An 11868-nucleotide genomic window follows, 5' to 3' on the forward strand; every position below is an offset into this window, starting at 1 on the left:
GGAAAGAGATGAAGTAAGAGAAATGTTAAACTGTTTTTCATTGTTTCACCTTCCGCCAGCAGTACACACACACACACACACACAGCAATAAAGAGCACTGATGAATTGGTCCACTTTCAGCGCTGTGGTGTTTGAGGTGGAATGATCCGTCATTTAGTGGAGATGACCCGATGTTATCAGAGAGTGAGAGAAAAGCAGAGGAGAGAGACACGAGGAGATGAATGAGACCATAACAAATCTATAGCCAATATTTCCAGCTCACTGAGTCTGGCTGCTGCCATTATAACAATAAACACACATACACTACATGGCAGCACCCTCTCTGGGCGAGAGAGAGAGAGACAGAGAGAGAGAGAGAGAGAGAAAAGCGAGTGTTGCATTAAGGACATTCCCTGCAAATGCCTAAGACATCAACAGTGAATCATAACCAGTAGATTTCTTTGTTGTACTTTAAATGTGAAGAGCGGAAAACCCCAAAGAGGGGAGGAGGACCCTGGGTACATCACGGATGCTTGTTGCTCAAACTCGGTCAAAGCTGATGGACCATATTATCATCACTGTCCTGTTGCTGCTGTTTACATTCAACCACATGCAAATTCAAAGAATGCACCACAGAATGATTTGCTCTGTGTATATGGGTGTGTGTATATATATATATATATATATATATATATATATATATATGTGTGTGTGTGTGTGTATATATATATATAAATAACTGTATATATTGTTCTTATTTTATCTCAGATTTGATCCTGTTCTACTTTAGATTGATTTATCTGTATATACAGAGAGTGTGTGTACGTGCACATAGCACGAAGGGACTGCAGCTCACATTTCGTTGTGCAACTCTGTGCTGTAAAATGAGAAATAAATGAACCTTGAACCTTGGATGTGATGAGGCAATGACTACATGTTTTGGACAGTTTTGGGCAAACGTCCCAAAAACTTTGCACACAATCAAAATATACTGGACAGATCACTAAGGTGATGAACCTTTGTGATTTTAATGACCCCTCCTAGTCTGTACCCAGGCTCCCCCACAAATTTGACCAATATACACATGTCAGTGGAATTTGACTATATTTAGCAGCATGACTTACACAATCAGTATTGACACACATGAATCCACATACACACAAACTGAGAGTGAGGCCTTGCCAATCATCCATGACCTATGAGCTGGTCTTCATCACTTGTTTTCACTTCCTTGTTTTGGATCTGTGGACTCCCCTCATGACACACACACTGCCTCTGTTTTTGGCGGAGACAACGTTTGAGACGTAAACACATGATACTTGCTAATATAACTCCATTTCAGGCAAAGTCATCGTTGGATGCATCTCGTGTTTTATAGCTCCACAGCCATCGTTGATGCGTTCCATAACCATTAAGATCTGAATGCAGACAGGGGGGCTCAGCACAGCCTAGCATCACAGCACTACGTAAAATGTCTGTTTCTTTCGTATGACTTTAGCATGACTTTAGCATGACTTTCAAATGTATGTACTTCAATTGGACGTATGCTATCTTTCATGATATGTTATGTACACCAAACACCAAAACTACATGGTTAGGTTTAAGAAAAGCTAATGCTTTGGATTTCAATAAGCACATTACTTGCGTAAGTTATGTTACATACGTAATGTAAGTATATTACATAAGTTAACTTACATAACAAAAGTTAATATACAGTACTGTGCAAGTGTGTGAAGAAATGTTGTAAAGTAAGAATGCTTTAAAAATCTAAAATTGAATTGTTTGTTTTTATCAATTTACAAAATGCAAAGTGAGCGAAAAGAGGAAAAGTCTAAATCAGATCAATATACCTCCCTTTGCCTTCAAAACAGCATCAATCCTGATACAACATAGTGACTCTTGAACAAATTAGATCTTTTAAATTGAATTTAGAGTTAGAATGATTGACATGACATGAACATTGTTGTTATAAGAGTTTTCATGAATGAAGACATCCATTTTGGTCGGTTACTACATAATGCAGCGTATTATTACATTTTAATCAAAGTCTGTCTCCTGTATTTCGTAATAACCGTTGCAGCATATATTAAAAATTGTTTTCAGAATGTTCATTACAATATATGGAAAATGATTACAAAATGCGATGTGTTGTTACAGCCCCTTACCTGCTAATTCACATGCCCTCTCTGTCGCTCTTTGGATTCAGTATGCATTCTTACAGTGCATAACATAATCATATCTCAAGTGAAAGTGTTCGTGCCTGTTCCAAAAGGCTCCATTAGAAGGCAGGCTGAAAAGCCTGCCATCATAGCATCCTCTGGCTGCATTACACAACTTCCCTGATCTCTCTCCACAACTTCGTTGTGCTTGGAATATTTTTGTATTCTAGGTTGTAACAATGAACAGAATGCAGATTGAGGGCACACAGTGTAAAACAGTCTCTCCTTGAGGGTGTTCACTGGGTGCATGTAGGGGTTTTGGGCAGTTTTGGAATTTCAATCAATATTCTGACAAGCACTTCATTTGAAACATACTGACCCCTTTAGACAGACAGACAGAAAGACACCCCACAAACTAAAACTGGTCCACTAAAACATACTCCAGCTGCTTTGATTATTTCACACCAAGTTGGTTCAGTTCGCTTGAAACAAAGTAGTTTGTACAGTGTTTTATCAGACATCATACCGTGGTCAAATACTCGTTTCTGACTGGCTGCTGGGTGTCCGTTAAAAAGTGATAATAGACACCTACTAGGAAGTTCTAATGAGACTGTCTTGCTAAATGAATGTGATGTCTGGAGTAACCATAGCAACAGGGACACAGAGTTTAGAATTTGTCACAACACCTTACCGAGCTAGCTTATTTTCAACTGTGAGAGTAACGCTGGTCCCTCAGTGTCTCATCCTCCGAACACCACAGGATGGAGACACAGCAGTCAGGTAATACACGGCCCCCCTGAACCCTGAACACAAAGACTGTATCACAGGAGGCTGCAGTGACAGTAACGTTACACATGGCCATTCATTTGTGGAAATCTTCAGATTGATTTGGGGACAGGGGAATAGCTGGTTAGCTGAGCATTGTTCATGCTGTGAAACTATATTTACTGTTTGTCAACCGTACACAGTGTTATTTGCTTACTTACTAGCATAACGTTAGCTTTCTGGCTAAAAGCGAAGCCAAAGGGATCTATGAGCTGAGGGACTTGACACGTTGTATCCATGATACCAATGAGTAGTGAGCATCGTCTCCATTTAACAAGAACCTAATGGGATGGTAATGATTGTTCCTTGTGTTATTACTAATAATAAACTTTATTTATATGCACTTTTCTTAACAATGTTAATGTTACAAAACAAAGTAAATACCAGACAAGACCGTGGATGAAGCAGCTCAAAGATGTTGACCGATGCCTGGCCATGCAGGGCCCTATATATAAAAACAAGAACCTTAAAATGAATCCCGAATTTAATGGGAAGCCAGTGCAAGGAGTTGATCTGTTGGACCTGGTTAACAGCCTTGCAGCTGCCTTCTGGACCAGTTGTAGGCGGCCCAGAGACGACTTGCTGAGGCAGTTGAAAAGGGAGTTACAATAGTCCAACCAGGATGATATAAAAAAATGATATAATCATCTGAAGCTCAGATTGTGACGTCAATGGTCTGATGTGTTCATCAAAAAACATGGCACGAATATAACACTCTTAAGCACATTTCTAAGCTTGGATTGAACAGCTGAAGAGAAGGGGCCAATACACTGGGCAACCTTGGAGGCTTCTCATCAGAGGTGATGATAAGGACCTCAGTCTTGTCTGCCTTTAACAGTAAAAAATTATTTGCCATCCAGTCCTTAATTGCAGACAGACAATTGTTTAAGACAGCCAGTTTGTCAGTGTCATCAGGTTTAAAAGAGATATACAACGGGATGTCATCAGCGTAGGAGTGATAAGAAATTCCATTAAAACTGGAGATAATATCTCCTGAGGGAAGCATGTACAAGGCAAATAACTTAGGGCCCAGGACAGAACCCTGAGGCACACCGCAGGAAAGAACAGCTGATCTGGATGTGTAGGGATCAAGTTACACAGAAAAACTCCTGTCCTCTAGGAGGAGAACCAGTCCAGGGCTCTCCCAGAGACACCCTCCCACTGCTTGAGCCATTCAACCAGGACGCTGTGACCTACAGTATCAAATGCTGCGCTGAGGTCCAGCAGCACCTGAACAGAGCATTCACCCACATCAGATGACTCTGAGAAGAGCCGTTTCCGTGGAATGCTTCTGACGGAAACCAGATTGAAATTTATCAGAAGTGTTGTTGTTAAAAAGGCACTGAGAGAAGATGTGGATCAAGGTTGGCTTTTTTCAGAAGAGGCTGTATGGCTGCATGCAATGACTTAGAAGTCAGTGATAAAGTTTTAAAATCAAGCTCTGCTCATAAAAATGAGCATAGCTCAAAACAATGTATGTTTATGTTTCGACACACATTGTTTTGGATCAATGTGTTTTGTGTCTTTATTTAACTTGTCTTTATTTGTAATTATTTAACTTTACTAACCTTTTAGCTGAGGTTGTACAGATTTTAGGGATATGAAGCATTTGAAGATACTTCAAGAAATTACGTCCCAATAAGCAAAACACAAAAGCCGGCGCAGGCAGACCATTTAACTTACACGGTTTGAATTGTTAAAGGGACAGGAGCTGTTCAGAAAGAAGCTGAAAAGAGCAGCATGCAATATGCACAATATGAGAAAAAAAGTAATAGTAATATGAACTTGAAAATGAGCATAATATGGCTCCTTTAAAGTTAAATTAGTCATTAACCTATTCATTTCCTCTGTCTTCTTCTTCTTAGTTTTATTATTTTCATTATTATTGCCCATAATACTTATGATAATATGCTATGTATGGACTTTTGCTTTAATGTGCTAATGTGATAACAGGAAATGATTCATCGCAGACATTCGTGTGCATGTGTTTCAGGTCTTTGTGCAGCAGGGACATTATTCAGATATCATTCTGATTATCCATTCAATAATTGGGCCTCCATCTCTGAAAGATCATATTATGTATTTCCTGTCTGAGTCATGATCTAGCCACATACAGTACGCACGCACACACACACACACACACACACACACACACACACAGAGCTTAGAAGATGAGTTCAGAAAAGCATCCAAACAACCTCTCTTAGAATCACATACTGTGCTTTCCTCCGTCTGTATCACTCTCGTTTTACAGTCATTGCTCACCTCTGTAGCGTCCTCTCTCTTCCTCGCCGTCTGTCCATCATTCGCCTATGCTCATTATCTACCCTCTAGAACCTGATCATTACAGTAATTTTGATGTGGTTTATGATCTTCAGGATCAAGTGTTTGGCTTGCTGGAGTGTTATGATCTTCCAGGAAATTCAAATAATTACTACAAATGATTTTTCTGTATGTCTTTTTGTCTTTGGTTCCTAATTAAGAGCAACTCCAGTCAGAATGCATTGGAACAACAAAGTCTAAAGCGCTGCTAGTCCCCTGTAAAGCCAGACATGTTCATTGCATGCTATAATATGAAAAAACTTTGAAAGGATAACCAACATTCTGAGTATACTCTCTCCAGAACAGAACCAGGCTCAGATGCCCCCCCGAACCCAAACTGGAAGGCGATTCCACAGGAGAGGAGCCTGATAGCTGAAAGCTCTGGCTCCATCACTACTTTAGAGGACTTCAGGAACCACCAGTAGGCCAGCATTCTGGGAGCACAGTGCTCTAGTGGGGTAGTACGGTACTATGAGCTGTTTAAGATATGATGGGGCCTGAACATTAAGAGCCTTGTAGGTGAGGAGAAGGATTTTAAACTCTATTCTAGATTTTACTGGAAGCCAATGAAGAGAAGCCAGTACAGGAGAAATGTGGTCTCTTCTCTTAGTTCTCGTCAGAACACGAGCAGCAGCGTTCTGGACCAGCTGGAGAGTCTTTAACGACTTATTGGGGCAGTCTGATAGTCCAATAGTCCAACCTAGAAGTGACAAATGCATGGACTAGTGTTTCTGCATCATCTATGGATATGATGGACCTGATTTTAGCAATATTATGTAGATGGAAAAAGGCAGTCCTGGAAATCTGTTTTATGTGGGAGTTAAAAGACAAATCCTGATCAAAGATAACTCCCAGATTCCTCACAGTGGAGCTGGAGGCCAGAGTGATGCCATCCAGAGCAGCTATGTTGTTAGAAAAGGTGTCTCTAATCACCAATCACCAAAATTAAATTAATCAATTTCATTTCATTTTGTGAGTTACTCTGCAAAATCTGCAAAAATAAATCCTATCGAAATAACATTTCTGATTCATCGCTGTGACTTTTACTGTATGGATGCACAATCCATGCAACAAAGAAGTGACCTTAGTTTTGTCGTGGTGTGTACAGTGTTGTCATAACTGACTGTCACGGGGAAACACTATGGAAATTAGACTGGCAGAAACACGAATGCCTGAACCACATTTTACTGTAATCCATTACGTTGTCGCAACATTTCAGTAAGATCAAAAATGTCAGCATGGTGACATGGTGGCTGGATGGAAAGTCATAGGATCAGCAGTCTGTAGGATGCATTGGTCAGGAACAATGCATGTTCATACCAATAATTGAGGTATGTCAGTGTGGACCAAAGTCACAAATCAAGAATGCTACATCACCATCACTAGAGCAGTGCAGCTAATGTGTGTCTAATGTAGAATGTACTGTGGATGCTGTTGTTTACAATGTATACTCTCTGAGTAGCTTTATTCAAATATATTACTGAATGTTTGCATACCTCTTTTCTAATGCTACTCGTTCATTTTGTGATATACTTATGTAAAAGCTGAACTTTGTTGATGTAATGAAGATTTTTAGCAGTGTCACGTCTTCATACAGAAGTCAAACCACCGTCAGCTGATGGCATTCAGTCAGCGTGAATGCTCTGAGGAAAGATGGCTTTGCTGTCTTTGCGAGCTCAGTCATTTCAGGAATGTCTTCCTGGAATCAGAGGACCAGGGATCCTCTCTCCTCTTTTCCACTGTCACCGAGCCCACAAAGACCTGTGCAAGTCCCCGTCCGTCCATCCAATCTCCATTTGCTCATACGTCATCCATCCATCCATCCACCTGTCAGGCGGTGGCAGGACCCAGCACAGCCAACGATGTGAGCCGCCGTCAGGTTGAGTCTTCTCTTACGAGGGCCCCTCTTGGAGTTGTCCAAGGGCCCCGTCAGAGCCTGGAGTGCCGCGCCAACTCAATCTTAGTAGTGGACAAAGTGAAGAGAGCGGGTGCCGTCCCATCAGTCTCCATTATGGGAGAGCGTTGTTACTCCGCTGTCGTGTTCCTGTGGTACTCCAAGGGAGATGCTGTCTCATACATCATCTGGGAACAAAGGGCCCGGCTGTGGGGGTGTGGGGGGTAGAGGAGGTGGGTCCTTCCTGCCCCTGAGACACACACACACACACACACACACACACACAGATGCACTCACACACACTCCAACCCCCTCTACAAGTTCCCCAATCATCAATCCTCCTCTTGGGGTGAGTCCTGCTCAAGTTAAGGTTTGTAGGTTTGTTTCAAGATTATCTTCCCACAATGTGACCTTTTCTAAGATGATGGACTGCTGTGCAAAAATAAACTTTAAAACATATCAGTGTGTGTTAAAGGATTATTCTTGGCTTGCAAAATCATTTAAAAGTACAAAAAAAAGCACTATTAGCTGGTTGTCAGTGTCACTGAGCTGGGAAATGGGACTGTGCTGTAATCTGTGCATGTGTCCAAATGCACCTGGCGCACATCTCTCTGTATTTTCAGTATTAACTCAGTAACCAGTAGCCACATTTTGGATGTTCAGTAAGACACAGAATACACACAGGAGACAGAGTAGATAGGGCCGTGTGCCACAGACAGAGTTAGCTCCAGTGCACAGAACTGCTACCTGCAAGTGTGTTTGTTTTGACCAACAACACAACGCTTATCTGTTTGATATTTGACCGCAACACAGTTCACTGACAAATTAACTACTAGGCGGGGGGTTCCATGTGTTTTGGGGTGATGTGACCCTACATTCCCTTGTCCCCTACTGCAATTGCAATCTGATAAAGAAAAGCATTTTGTGTATAGTAGATCATGCAGCAAATACCCCGCATACAACCAACTGTCAAGGTCAAGGGTCAAGGATGCCACTTTTTGTATCTGCAGTGTATCAAGCACTCGGGTGCACAGTATTTGCTTTGTAAGTGCTGGTGCTTTGTAAGTGACTTAGCCAGAAAGGACAGATGTAGCAGGGTCTGTGTTAGAGAAGAGCCTCTGGCTGCTGAATGTGACGAGCAGAACATTAACATAGCAATGGGCAGCTCTGCTGTCACTACAGTAGCTCCAATCAGCCCTCCCCCATTCACAGCTGACAGTAAAGTAGTTTGAATATGCCCAAAATAAACTGGCTAAATGTGGCTTTCAGTCCATACTATGTCAAAAATGTAGCTTTTACAGTGTGAGCTTCTGTGATCATTAATTTCAGGTGTCATTCTTTGGAGGTCTTTACAGAAAATGATTCCTATGATAAAAATCCATGTGCGTAATACTTACCCACCGTTTTCACTGCTCTTTGATGACTTTGTGTGGACGTAATCTCAGAGCACTGCATCTTCTCCATCAATAGCCACCACCAGCCCAGCTTGTTAAGCTTTAAGGAAAAGCTTTGGGGACACGACTGATTTTACATGTATCAAGTGATGCTGTTGTCTGACGCCTTTACTGCCTCCAGAGGGAGCTGTGTGAAGTCTGACTGATGTCCTTCAGTGACTGATCAGTCAGCGTAGGATGAAGCATAGACGACAAGTTTGTTAGTGATAACAGTCAGGGGGGTGTGGAGTTAGAAATAAGCGTGCTGGCCAGACATTAGCCACAGGAGCCACTACTAGCTCAGCACACATGAATCTCCTACTGAACTGTCTGCAGTCGCGTTGCATTGTTGGTAATTTAAGTGACAGGAAGAAAGAGGAATATGTAGAATAAAAAAAAAGACTACATGAAATCACTGGGGTACGTATGTCTCTGTGTCTGTCTGTGATGAATTGTTAGGATAAGTCATGAAGAAGAGCGATAAACAGCAATCGAATCAGACTCGTGTTGGAAGTGTGAAGAAGAAATATTGCTTCTGACCATCTGAAAGTGTCATTTGAACATGAGGTTGACGGGAGAAGTAGCCAGCAGATTTAAGGAGTGCAGGGCAGCTCTGAAAAGGGCCCCGAAATATTCAAAAAGGTGGCTCAGCACGGCATAACGCTGCAAGCAAACAGCACACACCACCAGACCCACTGGAGTCAGACAGTTTACACAGAGGTAATAGTTTCTATCAAAGCAGCGACCATGGTGACAAATGGGCCGGTTCCGCCCCATTGTTTTACACTTTACTCATGAGCAGTGATTGATAGAGACACGATTGATTTGATCATCAGCTTTGGACGTGGAGACAGTTTTTCACGAACCAGTGTTTCCCTCATGAGTGTGTATCAGACAGACCGACAGAAACCCAACAATTCAGAATCAATACACAGGTTAAATGAGAGCAATAAACATATGAGCAGTCAGTTATCAATCAAATCATTAACACCTCCTCTTTTTGTGACAACCCAGACAAACAATAGCAGCGTAACAAAAAACTTGGACTTCTTATTAATCTCAATGTCATCACAGATCCAGAAAAGCACAGGGCAGTCTGACCTTTCCTCACCTCAAGTTTTGATGCAGCACGGTCCAGCATCATCCAACAATTGTTCATCCCAAGTACACTGACATAGTAACACGTGTTACCATGTAGTCTATTGGAGTAGCTGAATGTTACATGCTGTTTAAGGGAAAAGAAAGTGTCTCCTGTTCCAAACTGAACCTGCAGCTGGAAGGAACCTGCTTGTGTTGAGGAAGGAGCAGCTAATGTTTCATATCAAATTCTACATTTAGAGAAATAATTGCTTTTTGTGGACACGGATAAAAACAGTTTATTGATTCGTTTATGTATTCCTTGCTATTTATTCATGTGATGGTTTCTTTCAGAAAAGTTGATGTCCATGTATGCACTCGAAGTACTGCATAAATCAAAATGCAAAGAGGACATTTAATGAAATAAGTGACAAAAAAGTGTGTGGCATTCATATACCACGTATGAAATGCACTACTGATTAAGTGAATCGATTCATTAAAACAAAAAATGAAAATATCAAAAATAAGGTAAACCAAATTAACTAATGAAATATTCAAAATATTCAAACAAAATGATAAATTGATTTTTTTCCCCTGTTTGTCTGCATGTGAGTGTGTGTGTGTGTGTGTGTGTAGCATTGTTTGTCATCATTCCTAATCCAGAGACCTCAGCTGGGTGGTCAAGGTCTACAGCCCAACCATGAAAGACACAGGACACAGGGAACACAGTATGATGGTGTGTGTGTGTGTGTGTGTGTGTGTGAAAGAGAGAGAAAGCGTGTGATAAATGAGATAAAACTCCAGCCAACTTGGTGCAGTAAAACACATAGCGTAGCTAGATCAATACATCTGAATGTGATGAGCCCAACTCAAATGGGACGTCTACAGCTTACATTTCTCTGACAGTTAACTTAAGTTCCACATACATATTTTCCCTTGAATGTATACTTGGATTGTTATTAATGACATATATGTACTTAATCCCAAAGAAAACTGGGTGCTGAGTCTATCTCATCCTTTAAAAATATGTAGTCAAATTATCCCTGAGAACACCTGGTAGTTTTTCCAGTTCCAGCCAAAGTTTTTCTCTAAAACAAAGATGAGATGGTATGTGGAAGCTTAAGGCGCCGTGGGGCCTTTCTTATAGATAAACACTGATTGTCATAAATACAGAGTAAATTATGTACAATGACAAATGTGCTTGCATGAAGAACCCACCAAGAACCTGCATACATTTTCCATTTGGCTTCTCATGCTTCTCATGAGGTCGGTTGTATTGGCTCACAGTCCACCGACGAGCATACAAAATCCTTAGAAAAATTCTGTCTGAAGAAAGAAGCTTTTTGACAGAAAGAACAAACACAGGCATTGCATCGTCTCCTGCTTCTTCCTCTCAAGTTATGCAGACATTTTTTCCAGCGAGCTAATGAATTTTCAACTTTGGCCGGTGTTGTTAGCGTTCTTTGATGGACAACAGAGTTGGCTTCGTTCTCACTGCCTGATTCAATGAGGCCACGGGGGGCAACAAATAAAAGACTCCTCATGTTCTCAACTGTGGAACACATCCCGAAATAATGACAACTCTGATGACAGAGAACAGGCAGTGCATTGACCGAACACAAAGGCCACGTTGACTGGTTGCACTAAGTGATCCATAAGCAGCTGTTATCATTGTCTTATTGTCTCAATATGCTGATTCCAGAGGACAGAGGAATGTGTGTGTGAATGTGTGTGTGAATGTGTGTGTGTGTGTGTGTGTGTGTGTGAATGCTTGTTCAGTCACACTTATATTTTTATACATAACACAAAGAGAGTGCACGTATGCACCTGTGCTTCCACCTGTGTGAACGTCTAAATATTGTGTCTGCCAAATACGTATCAAACATACGTGTGTGTGTGTGTGTGTGTGTCTGTCTGTGCGTATCTGTGTGTGTGTGCGCGTGTGTGTGTACACGTGTTTGTATATTCTATGCAAATTGCGCATAACCAGAATCACTTGCTCCATTCAGAGCTCCTTGGCTGCTGCTCTGAGGACGGCATGATGAAGCTTGCTTGACTTCTCTGCAATGTCAGTCATGCACATTTTAAACAGCCGGGGAATAATGTTGGCTTTATGTCCGAGCAGCGGCAGCAAATGCAAATAAGATCTCGGACAAATGGGGGCCTTTCCAACTTTGTC

The sequence above is a fragment of the Pempheris klunzingeri genome, chromosome 20 (genome assembly GCF_042242105.1).
Source record: "Pempheris klunzingeri isolate RE-2024b chromosome 20, fPemKlu1.hap1, whole genome shotgun sequence".
Taxonomy (NCBI): Eukaryota; Metazoa; Chordata; class Actinopteri; order Acropomatiformes; family Pempheridae; genus Pempheris; species Pempheris klunzingeri.